Source organism: Labeo rohita, unplaced genomic scaffold (genome assembly GCF_022985175.1).
Source record: "Labeo rohita strain BAU-BD-2019 unplaced genomic scaffold, IGBB_LRoh.1.0 scaffold_722, whole genome shotgun sequence".
Taxonomy (NCBI): Eukaryota; Metazoa; Chordata; class Actinopteri; order Cypriniformes; family Cyprinidae; genus Labeo; species Labeo rohita.
The window spans coordinates 30,670-41,784 of record NW_026129659.1 but is presented as its reverse complement, the minus strand read 5'-3'; the positions used below and the strand labels follow the sequence as shown (position 1 = coordinate 41,784).

The following is an 11,115-nucleotide window of genomic DNA, read 5'->3' as shown; positions in this document are numbered from 1 at the left end:
CCTCTTAAATGTTCATGACATGTTGTTCGTTGGCAAGTTTAAGTGTTGGCAAATAGAAAATATTTTGTTTGTGTTAGAATGGATGTCATTTAGTCTGTATGATTCCAAAACAGATGATATCTGGCTAATGTATATATCAATACAATGCTTTGAAAATGTTTTAAAGAGACAAACTATTGTCTAATCTACTAAAATACATTATTAACTTTAATTAGACTCATCTGTGGCTGTGTCTGTTGAAAACATACTGTTAAACACTTCAATTTCCCAATCAGTTTAATCACCGATTAAATTTGAAATAAATTCCAAAATTCATTCAAATAAATGTTATTTTACTACACTATTAAATGTCTGATTTGAAGTGGGCAGAATGCTAGAGCTGCATGTTGTAACTGAAGAAAATAACCATCATTTTTACCCATTCGGTCAAATATTGTTCTGCAAAGAGCAATACTAGTTTAACTCGTCTAATTTCCCATGGAATAAGCGGGATAATCAATAGCTTGCCATGCATTAAAGGATTTTAAATGCACAACGTAGTGGCGTAGAACTGCCTGATGCGAAGCGGAGGGAGGTTGCCTCCACAAAGTGCACACACAAAAAAAAGATTTGTTGGAATTACTTAAAAAAGACTGTCAAGTGGTTCCACGCAACTATATTGAGTAATTTGTACAAGTAACAATTTAGGTAAAGCGGACAAAATTTTTTCAAGTAAATACAAATCATGATGATGCAAATTCCAATGACTGTATTAGTCAGGTCTCTTTCAGCATTCACATAGTCCTAAAAAGCATGAAAACAGTAAAGCTGTTCAATAATTTTCATTACACCAACACATGCAGCTGAAAAAAAAAAAAAAAACTTTCAGTGGACACAAAAACTTTCAGTGGACACAAACATCATGCATTTAGATTACATGTGATTCAAATGCATCAGTCATATGTGAATGAAACATACAAAGTTTATGTAATAGTTCCCAGTGTTAAACAAACCCTGCTCAGTGTTCATGTGTTTCCACACTACAGAGTGTTCAAGAAGCATTGACACAGTGTTGGAGTTAAGGAGATAATTATGTCATGATTGACCAATAATGATCAACACCTGTTGTTTACAAGCAGAATCACCGAAGGAAAGAGAAACACAAGAATCAGCCACAGCCAAAGATAAAATGAACTTAAATAAATGAAGACATTAAATCTCTGATTAAACAATCAAGTCAAACAACATTACAGTTTGACTTGATTTCTGTCATATATCTACAAATATTATAAGAGAACATCTAAACAGAGGTTTAGATGTTTCATTTAAAAAAAAAAAAAAAATAATAATAATAATTTGACCTTACCATCATGGTGAGAAAAAAAAAAAAAAAGAAGCAGCAGCTAAGAAAAAACAACTGACCACATTTGCTTGGTCGCAAAAAGAAATGTGTGACATCAGTCAGTTCTTTAGTTTATATTCCACTCTGCTCTTTATGGAAGTATGGAAGCCCGTTCCCGCCACTGTTAAAAAAAAAAAAAAAAATCGGTAAGTCATAATTATGAGAAACTTTCTCATAATTATGACTTAGTATCTCATTATATTGAGAAAGTTTCTCGTAATAATGAGTTAAACGGTAATAAAATTCTGAAAAAATAAATTCGTAATAACGAGAAACTTTCTCATAATAATGACTTAACATCTCGTAATAATGAGAAACTTTCTCGTAATAATGAGAAACTTTCTCATAATAATGACTTACTATCTCGAAATAATGAGAAACTTTCTCGAAATAATGAGAAACTTTCTCGAAATAATGAGAAACTTTCTCGTAATAATGAGAAACTTTCTCATAATAATGACTTAGTAACTCGAAATAATGAGAAACTTTCTCGAAATAATGAGAAACTTTCTCGTAATAATGACTTAGTATCTCGAAATAATGAGAAACTTTCTCATAATTATGACTTAATATCTCGTAATAATGAGAAACTTTCTCGAAATAATGAGAAACTTTCTCGAAATAATGAGAAACTTTCTCGAAATAATGAGAAACTTTCTCATAATTATGACTTAATATCTCGTAATAATGAGAAACTTTCTCGAAATAATGAGAAACTTTCTCGAAATAATGAGAAACTTTCGAAATAATGAGAAACTTTCTCATAATAATGACTTAATATCTCGTAATAATGAGAAACTTTCTCGAAATAATGAGAAACTTTCTCGAAATAATGAGAAACTTTCTCGTAATAATGAGAAACTTTCTAATGAGAAATAATAATGAAAGTATCTCGAAATAATGAGAAACTTTCTCGAAATAATGATCGTAATAATGAGAAACTTTCTCGTAATAATAATGACTTAGTAACTCGAAATAATGAGAAACTTTCTCGAAATAATGAGAAACTTTCTCGTAATAATGACTTAACTCGAAATAATGAGAAACTTTCTCGAAATAATGAGAAACTTTCTCGTAATAATGACTTAACTCGAAATAATGAGAAACTTTCTCGAAATAATGAGAAACTTTCTCGAAATAATGAGAAACATTTTTTCATAATTATGACTTAATATCTCGTAATAATGAGAAACTTTCTCGAAATAATGAGAAACTTTCTCGAAATAATGAGAAACTTTCTCGAAATAATGAGAAACTTTCTCATAATTATGACTTAATATCTCGTAATAATGAGAAACTTTCTCGAAATAATGAGAAACTTTCTCGAAATAATGAGAAACTTTCTCGAAATAATGAGAAACTTTCTCATAATAATGACTTAATATCTCGTAATAATGAGAAACTTTCTCGAAATAATGAGAAACTTTCTCGAAATAATGAGAAACTTTCTCGTAATAATGAGAAACTTTCTCATAATAATGACTTAATATCTCGAAATAATGAGAAACTTTCTCATAATTATGACTTAATATCTCGTAATAATGAGAAACTTTCTCGAAATAATGAGAAACTTTCTCGAAATAATGAGAAACTTTCGAAATAATCGTAATAATGAGAAACTTTCTCATAATAATGACTTAGTATCTCGAAATAATGAGAAACTTTCTCGAAATAATGAGAAACTTTCTCGTAATAATGAGAAACTTTCTCGTAATAATGAGAAACTTTCTCATAATAATGACTTAGTAACTCGAAATAATGAGAAACTTTCTCGAAATAATGAGAAACTTTCTCGTAATAATGACTTAGTAACTCGAAATAATGAGAAACTTTCTCGAAATAATGAGAAACTTTCTCATAATTATGACTTAATATCTCGTAATAATGAGAAACTTTTCTATAATAAAACCATGTTAATCTTCATAAGGGATGACGGCTTAACGAAATGAAATGACAATTGTCGTCATCATTAAATGCACTGGTTGGGACATTCTAAAGAAAGCTTATGGTGAAGCCCAGTGGTGTAAGTGGTGTAATGCAGGGTATACGCAGGTATACGACGTACCCACTTCTTTATCAGTCGGCTTTGTGTATACCCTCTTCTAAATTCACTCTCATGTGTCTTGCATAAATCAATCAAACCCAAAATCATGACAGTCCACCACATTAATAGCTAATCCAATCAAATATTATAAATGCATATATATATATATATGTATACACACACACACACACACACACACACACACACATAAGTAATATTGCATTTATATATTGCATATATAAATGCAAATATTCCCTAAAAACACCCGTATAGACACTTAAGCGGTCAGGACCGTAGCGTCGGCATCCTTTGAAATATGATTGCGCCCGCTTCGTCCCGCAGCCCAGTCAGAGAGGATGCCAACAGAAATGACACCTGTTCATGTGCGAGAACACCCCGGGGGATGTGCGCAAAATGGTAAAATAACAATTAATTATTGATCACTAATTTGAATCAGTACATTGTAACAAAAACAATACATTTAATTAATTACACTAATAAATTACAAATTAATAAAGTACACTGGAGGACCAAATTTAATACACACCTTATTAATAAAGCATAGGCCTATTATTTACAGACAAACAGAATAGCTCAGAATATGAATTAAGAATTAAGAACTAAGAATTAAGGCTTATATATTAAGCGTTTCCTCTCTCGTTAGAAGAAAATGCTGATCGTAGCTTCATGGAATGAAAACACTGACATAAAAATGACAATTTTGGTATACAGTTTACTAATAAAATATTCTACGAACGGGAAAGCAGATAAGTTCAGGATATGAACGCAACGCGCATATCAGGTTAAAGCATAGAGAAAACGCGCAAATTCTCATTAAAGTGCAGTTCAGCGCGTTGCTTTCATATTATGGGTTCATGCCTGAACATAATATATTTTAATAATAACCTTTTTATATCACTGTTTTCGTCCATAAAGCCACATTAAGCGTTTTCTATATATTTATATACTATGAAGAATGTTCTAGCATTTACACGGCTTTGACCAGAGGGTGTCGCCAGCGTTGCGTTATACATTGCAGGCCACATCTGCTCGCCTGCACTAGTAGCCTATATAATTTATATAAATTGTATACCAAAATTGGCCTTTTAATATCACTGTCTTCATCGATTAACGCACACTGGGCGTTTCCTTTGTGCTTACGTGATATATGCGCATTGCGTTTTCATCCATGAAGCTACGATCAGCATTTTCTTATAATGAGAGAGGAAACGCTTAACATATAAGCCTTAATTCTTAGTTCTTAATTCTTAATTCATATTCTGAGCTATTCTGTTTGTCTGTAAATACTAGGCCTATGCTTTATTAATAAGGTGTGTATTAAATTTGGTCCTTCACTGTACTTTATTAATTTGTAATTTATTAGTGTAATTAATTAAAGGTATTGTTTTTGTTACAATGTACTAATTCAAATTAGTAATCAATAATTAATTGTTATTTTACCATTTTGCGCACATCCCCCGGGGTGTTCTCGCACATGAACAGGTGTCATTTCTGTCGGCATCCTCTCTGACTGGGCTGCGGGACGAAGCGGGCGCGGGCGCGGGCGCAATCATATTTCAAAGGAAGCCGACGCTACGGTCCTGACCGCTTAAGTGTCTATACGGGTGTTTTTAGGGAATATTTGCATTTATATATGCAATATATAAATGCAATATTACTTATGTGTGTGTGTATACATATATATATATATTAGGGCTGTGCAAATAATCGCATGCGATTATGATGAGCATCTCTTCAGTAATGCCGGTTCGTGATTAGTCGTAAATTTCCATCACGTGCAGTCAGACGCATTCATTATGGAGCGGCACTCACTACAAAGAGCCGAAATTCACTGACAAGCCGCGCAATATCGCATTCATTACAACCAGTGCATTTAATGATGACGACAATTGTCATTTCATTTCGTTAAGCCGTCATCCCTTATGAAGATTAACATAGTTTTATTATAGAAAAGTTTCTCATTATTACGAGATATTAAGTCATAATTATGAGAAAGTTTCTCATTATTACGAGAAAGTTTCTCATTATTTCGAGAAAGTTTCTCATTATTACGAGAAAGTTTCTCATTATTTCGAGAAAGTTTCTCATTATTACGAGAAAGTTTCTCATTATTTCGAGAAAGTTTCTCATTATTTCGAGTTACTAAGTCATTATTATGAGAAAGTTTCTCATTATTTCGAGTTACTAAGTCATTATTATGAGAAAGTTTCTCATTATTACGAGAAAGTTTCTCATTATTTCGAGAAAGTTTCTCATTATTTCGAGATACTAAGTCATTATTACGAGAAAGTTTCTCATTATTACGAGAAAGTTTCTCATTATTACGAGAAAGTTTCTCATTATTACGAGAAAGTTTCTCATTATTTCGAGAAAGTTTCTCATTATTTCGAGATAGTAAGTCATTATTATGAGAAAGTTTCTCATTATTACGAGAAAGTTTCTCATTATTACGAGATGTTAAGTCATTATTATGAGAAAGTTTCTCGTTATTACGAATTTATTTTTTCAGAATTTTATTACCGTTTAACTCATTATTACGAGAAACTTTCTCAATATAATGAGATACTAAGTCATAATTATGAGAAAGTTTCTCATAATTATGACTTACTGATTTTTTTTTTTTTTTTAACAGTGGCGGGAACGGGCTTCCATAGGAACGGGCTTCCATAGTATTCAGATTTATTAGCCATATTAGAGAAGTGAAACCTTAAAAAAGATCAATCAGTTTTAAAATGACCTTTTGTTAGACATGTAGTTTTCTCTTGTAACGTCCCGTTTGATTATTATAGAAGTTCATAAAAATGAGCCTTTAAATTGAGTCATACCTAAAAATAAATTTAAAAACGCATATTTAAAAAATTATATTTAAAATAAAAGATGCATAGATTTTTGTTATTATTATTTTTGTATTATCATGATTTTTATTCCATTCATGCATTTATTTTTTTTATTTTTTTTGCATCTGAAATACTGCAAAACACAATTTTTTTTTTTTTTTTTGCAGATTTGCAGGTTTTGAGTTTGGTAAATCTAAAGCTTGGTATGTATTTTTAAAATCATCTCACCTGATAAAAATCTGTTTACTGAAACAACTTAAGATTCAATGTAATTTTTTGGTTATCATTAGCATTTTATCCACAATTTACAAAAGCAATCAGGCCTTTCATACAAAAGTATATGCATGTGAGTCTTTCCTCGAGCTTTTCTACACTTCTACTGCCATCTGGTGCTCAAAAAGATGAAGTGCATCTACAAAGCCATTTTTTGGCAGGGGAGGAATATGCAGCAGAATCACAATTTTAAAAAGGTCTAGATTGCACTTTTCTTGAACTGTAATTCAGTTTCAAAAACATGCATCATTCACCTGACCATAAAACCATTGTTATTATTATGTACTTTTCTTCCATTATCATGTTTAGCTAGTTGAACAACATCTGATGTTCTGTCACATATCATCCCTAGTTGTTTGTTATTATGACTAACATGACTACATTTTTTACTACATAAATTATCTTTACAGTGATTTTTATTCAACTGTATAAGGTTTGATTGTGTACATACAGTATAAAGCAACACACACTTCACACAATTTTGCCTTTATATTATTTATTAAGATTGTATCACTCACATTCAAACGTGCATATATAGGTACATTGTTTATGAGTTCCATGTTAGAATAGTTAGGAAGAAGACGCTGTAACAGCGTTTGTCCAGTAGGGGACAGAAAAGATTGGCTAGTAAGATCAGAGGCATATCAATATTTGTATGAATATTAGTCATCAAGCAGATGCTTTTGTCAGATTTAATAAAACACACACACACACACTAAACGCAACGCATGTGATAACATACCAATACTAGAACTGAACAAAGGTGTTTTTTTTTTTTTCTTCAACATTTTTGCTACAAGTACAATAAGGGTTATTTTAAGTGCTTCAGCTTGAATACAAAAGTAGATCATGTGACCTCAGCTTTGGAACTAGACTAATCAATGCTGACCATCAACATAAATCTGGCACTGGTGTTCATTATATATGATAAAAAAGCAAATACAATGGTTATAGAAACACTGCTGTGGTGTCTACAATCACACAAAATCAAAACTGTTAGTCAAACTAATAATATGCTAAACAAAGTAACTGGTATGAAGTGTAACATTATTAAAACAACATATGAATTTTTTTGATAACCTGTTTCTTGGATCATCAAAAACCAAGGAAGCTTTTTACATGCAAGTTTAACGGCTCAACATATGCTGATTCATTTCTCACTTTCACGGGACAGATTTTAGAGGCTCATAAAAGCAGAAACATGTTTGTAGCTGGAGCTGAAAAGATGATGTCAGAGTGATTGACACTGGTGGGCGGGTCTTATGTTATTAAAGTGAACTCGTCCCCTCCTGATCATTTGCCAAATCCTCACCCTCTCCATTCAAAAGTGGCATCACTACAGTCGCTGATTCATTCACTCGTCTTCCTGTAGAATCAGGAAGAAAATACAGAGAAAATGACATATTAAAAACAGAGAAGATGTACTGTTGTGGATTTTGTTATATATGAGACACAAACTAAAAAACTAATGTCAAGCTTTTACACTGTACCAAATCATTTAACACACTGTCAGCAGCACATTTGGCTCATTTAATAGGTTCAATCTAGTTTATGCACTTTTCTCACAAATGAAAATGACATTTATTATGTTTGTAAACTCAGTGATGCTTCTATGAAAATATGCAAAGTAAAATTTAAAGTTCAATTGGATATTTTACACTTGTACTGTACATCTTGGATCTTTGTAGCATTAAAAGCATTTCTCTCAGGACAATTGCTCTTTAATTCACTTACTGTCATGTGTTTGAAATCTGAATGAATAAACTGCATGAAGCCAAATTAGATCAGATCAGATCATGATATTGTTGTAAAGTTAAAGATATTTAGCACAAACAACAGATTCTCTTTCCTCAGTTCATTATGGTAGTGGTCTTCACCATATTGAACTAGAGAAGTACAAAGACATCCATTAGCTGAAGTGTGTTCATGTTAACAGAGTTCAAAATGACCATCATTCAGATGCTGTTTTATCAGTTCGAAACAGACAGTTTGCTTTGTTACCGAGAAGAAGAATATAATATACATATGAGTGCTAATACAAATAAAAGCTTAATAAAATAAGGTGAAGCAGCAACTTTAATCATTCTGAGTCATTAATAAATAGATTTTTAAAGAATGAAATGATCTACAGAACAAACTCTAAATGGAGTCTGAACATTAAGTAGTTTGAGCTGAATTACCTGCAGGAAAAAAACTGAATCTATGAGGAAGAACAGTGATTATTAATACATTGACTGGAGCGACTCACCTCTGATAACAAAATATAAATATAAACATAATATAAAGATGCAACATTACATACACTAATACACTTTTATTGTCAAACTATATAAACACTTAACTTAAATAACTATTAAATAATTATTGTTCCTAGAAAACTGTCTGTCTAAAATTGAAGTTGCTACATTATAAAATATGTATATGGAATTTGCCATATAATAATGGATCATTCATTTCTTTACAATTTAAAGGTACAATATGTTATTTCACTGGTCAATTGTAGAAGTCTGATGGTTAAAAGCTTCTAGCAACAACAAAACCATGAGAGAAGGGAATTCAGCAACAAGAGCATGTAGAGATTTGGACAACAGGACAACGTTTGAGTGTAAACACACAATATCTGAGAGAGAGCAGAGACAATCAATAATAACATACTGTGCCATACTTGGAATCTGTGCTCTGCATTTCATCTATTCAAGAGCACACACACAGTAAACAAGCACACACACACACACACACACACACACGTCCGGTCAGCTATCCTTGTAGCGACTCTCCATAGGCGTAATGGTATTTTATACTGTAAAAGCCATATTTTCTATCATCCTACACCAACCCTACACCTAAACCTACCCATCACAGGAAACTTTCAGCATTTTTACTTTGTCCAAAAAAAAAAAAAAGCTAATTCTGTATGATTTATAAGCTTCACCGTGACATGGGGAGTGTGTGTATTCAGGTTTAAGTCCCCACCGGTATATATAAATCAAACGCACACATTGGGCAGCCATTTTTGCTGTGGCACCCGGGGAGCAGTTGGGAGTTTGGTGCCTTGCTTAAGGGTCTCACCTCAGTGTTAGTACTGAGGGTGAAAGAAAACGTTGGTCTCTTGCCAGTACTGAGACTCAAACCTGCAACCTTTGGGTTGCAAGTCCAGCTTTCTATATAGTATTTTTTTTTTTTTTACACAACACATACTTCCTTATCTACAAGCCCTACTGTTCTCATATCATATATAACTGTGATGTTCTACAAAACAACAATCTTAAAACACTTTAAAGCTTGAAACATCAGGTCATATTTAAATCTATTCGCTCTGGCCCATGGAAACCTCTGTGAACACACTTGACTTAGCCAAAAAAGCGCAAGGGATGAATTGTCGTTTTATTAAAAAGTGTTTACGTATTCTACACTCGTGGTGCTCACACGCATTACGACAAGTTAAATTGCAAACTAAAATTTAAAGTTCAATTGGATGTTTTACACTTGTACTGTACGTTTTTGTAGCATTAAAAGCATTTCTCTCAGGACAATTGATCTTTAATTGACTTACTGTCATTTGTTTGAAATCTGAATGAATAAACTGCATGAAGCCAAATGAGATCAGATCAGATCATGATGTTGTTGTAAAGTTTAAGATATTCAGCACAAACAACAGATTCTCACCAGTGTCTTTGCTCAGTTCACTAAAATTTACGTAGTGGCCGTCACCATCTAGAACGAGAGAAATACAAAGACATCCATTAGCTCAATTGTGTTCATGTTAACAGAGTTCATACAGACAGAATCTCCAACAGTCACTGCCTCATACTTTATTTCACATCACAGCAGCACATAGAAACAAAGAAATAAGGACATTATTACAAGTCAGTAAAGTTTCATAAAGGATATGTGTGTGTGTGTGTGTGTGTTCATATATACATGTACAGTACATACAGTAGCAGTTCTGGTTTGGTGCCTTAAGTAAAATAAGACACGTCACTCCCAAAAGATATAAAGATGCGACATTACATACACTGATACACTTTTATTGTAGAACTATATAAACACTTAACTTAAATAACTATTAAATAATTAATATTCCTAGAAAACTGACTGTCTATAATTGAAGTTGCTACATTATAAAACGTGTATATGGAATTCCAGTGTTGGGGAAAGTTACTTTTAAAAGTAATGCATAACAATATTGAGTTACTTCCTAAAAAAGTAACTAATTACGTTACTTAGTTACTTTTTATGGAAAGTAATGCGTTGCGCTACTTTTGCGTTACTTGGGCAAGGATTGCTTGTTTGTTTTTAATATAAAAAGCTCTAATTTTGGCAAATGTAAAAGCCTTTTCACACAAAAGCCTCAGGCTATGAGAAAAGTAAATTCACATCTGTACAGTAGACTGCAGGAGGAAAAAATGTCAGCTCTTCAGCAATAAAAAAGGAAAACAAATGTTAGATTATATTGAGTCATTTTTGCTTATTAGTATGGTTGATTTGGATCATCGTAGGATGGCAGCAAAGACATCGGTTAATAAAATGGGATTAAATGCATAAAGGATATTAGAATT

The 11,115-nt window shown here is 32.2% G+C and overlaps 1 protein-coding gene across 1 annotated transcript in view; it reads right to left on the bottom strand.

Moving 5' to 3' along the window:
* Positions 1 to 7,262: 7,262 nt before the first annotated feature.
* Positions 7,263 to 11,115, bottom strand: part of LOC127161739 (uncharacterized) — a 27,264-nt gene continuing 23,411 nt past the window's right edge. The window contains exon 8 of the transcript XR_007827167.1: positions 7,263 to 7,636. The gene's annotated coding sequence lies outside the window, so the exon portion shown is untranslated. The remainder of the gene's footprint in view (positions 7,637 to 11,115) is intronic.